The sequence below is a fragment of the Salminus brasiliensis genome, chromosome 11, assembly GCF_030463535.1.
Source record: "Salminus brasiliensis chromosome 11, fSalBra1.hap2, whole genome shotgun sequence".
NCBI classification, from domain to species: domain Eukaryota; kingdom Metazoa; phylum Chordata; class Actinopteri; order Characiformes; family Bryconidae; genus Salminus; species Salminus brasiliensis.
The window spans coordinates 37,445,324-37,447,823 of NC_132888.1; positions in this window are offsets into that span (position 1 = coordinate 37,445,324).

Sequence of the window (2,500 nt, forward strand, 5' to 3'; positions counted from 1 at the left end):
CTGTCACACACACACACACACACACACACATATATACACACACAGGAACTGCCCAGAGATCACTTGAGTGTGTGTGTGTGTGTGTGGTCCAGTCTCTGTGTGAAAGTGTAACAGCCTGCCCTTCTGCTGTCCATTTACAATGCCAACAACATCAGACACTCACTCTCCCTCACACACACTCACACACAGCGGTGGACAGACAGGAGCGGCGGAGCTGACTAATGAGGTCACAGCTTTGTGCTCTCAGACATGCCACACACACACACACACACACACACACACACACACACACACACAACCATTCAGCTAGCATCTGGAAAAACCACACATATGCTGTACTAGTACATATAACTTTAGCTAGGTTGGTGGCGCTAGCTAGCTAACAGTAACATTTCTGGATTAGCATGGTAGCTACACACACACACACACACACACATGCACACACACACACACACACACACACACAAAAAGTTAGCTAGCTACTGCCACCAGCATGTGTTCTGTTCTCAGTACTGGTATACTGGTCAACCAGTCCCACGTCAAAACCAGACCAGTATAAACCAGCATGTGTTCTGTTCTGAGTACTGGTATACTGGTCAACCAGCTCCACACCAAAACCAGACCAGTATAAACCAGCATGTGTTCTTTTCTGAGTACTGGTATACTGGTCAACCTGCTCCACACCAAACCCAGACCAGTATAAACCAGCATGTGTTCTGTTCTGAGTACTGGTATACTGGTCAACCTGCTCCACACCAAACCCAGACCAGTATAAACCAGCATGTGTTCTAATCTGAGTACTGGTGTACTGGTCAACCTGCTCCACACCAAACCCAGACCAGTATAAACCAGCATGTGTTCTAATCTGAGTACTGGTGTACTGGTCAACCAGCTCCACACCAAACCCAGACCAGTATAAACCAGCATGTGTTCTGTTCTCAGTACTGGTGTACTGGTCAACCAGCCCCACACCACAACCAGACCAGTATAAACCAGCATGTGTTCTGTTCTCAGTACTGGTGTACTGGTCAACCAGCCCCACACCACACCCAGACCAGTATAAACCAGCATGTGTTCTGTTCTCAGTACTGTGTACTGGTCAACCAGCCCCACACCACAACCAGACCAGTATAAACCAGCATGTGTTCTGTTCTCAGTACTGGTGTACTGGTCAACCAGCCCAACACCACAACCAGACCAGTATAAACCAGTATCTGTTCATAATGACACACGAAAGGGCACAAATAAATGCAAACACACGCACACACACACACACACACACACACACACACACACACACGCACACACACACACACCTCTGCTGATTTGCACTCTACATGAAGCACCTGTAGGGGATTTCTCTGGGATTCCTCTGAGTCTCTCTCTCTCTCTCTCTCTCTCTCTCTCTCTCTCTCTCTCTCTCTGATTAGTCCCCCACCCCACGTTACTCTCTATCTGAATCTCCTCTCTTTCTCCTTCACGCTTCTTTCCTCACCCCTCCTCCACTCTCTCTCTCTCTCTCTCTCTCTCTCTCGCCCTCTTTCCAGCCCTCCCTCAGTATCTATCAGAGTCTTCTTAAACGCTAGCAGCCCACCCCCCCCCCTCTCTCTCCTTATTGGTAGTCTTGCTTTCTCGCGCATTTAGCTTCCTCAGATCCTCATGGGAAATATCCCACTTACCTGCTCCTGAAGAACTGTGGGTAATGGAACACTCATTTCACTCAGTTACTCACCCGCACCCCCCTCCCCCCTCCCCCCCTCCTCCATCCTCCAACCCCCCTCCGGCCCCCCACCCCGTCGTCCCTTGTTCTGTTATAATGACTGCCTGTATCCCCCTTATGTCTCTCGGCCTTGTTCTCTCCTCTACCTTTCTTTGTCTCTCCCTCCCTCTCTCTCTCTCTCTCTCTCCCTCCCGCTCTCCCTCTTCGTTTTTTAAAGAGTCGTATTCCGGCCTGCGAAATGAAATGAAAGTAATGAAGTGGATTTGTATGAACCGACGGCGGCGAGAGAGCGAAAGAGAGAGAGAGAAAGTGAGAGAGAGAGACTTCCTTAGCTAATCATTCCAATAGACTTCGTTTACAAAAGGCAGTGAAATGGTCCTCATCCAGACGAAGTGTGGGAGGCTTAAAAAAACAGCCTCATTACTTCTGGAGAAATGCATTACTGTTACAATAAGGACGAGGCTGCTCGGCCCGTAGCCACGCATATGTCACTGTAAGTGTGTGTGTGTGTATGTGTGTGTGTGTGCCAGTGTGATCGTGTAACACCTCAAGGGGATATAACCTTATCCAACGGTGGAAAAGCTCAATAAGTAAAAGCCACTAAGTTTCGTCATTAGCATAACGAACGTTACTCCAGGGACACCTAACAGATATATCCTAGTCACACCACAGGACTAATAGAAATTTCCAAAGACACACAACTGGTCTGTTATGGTTACGTCAGTGACATACAACAGGACTAACACTGTTACACCAATGACATGGAACAGGAATAATACT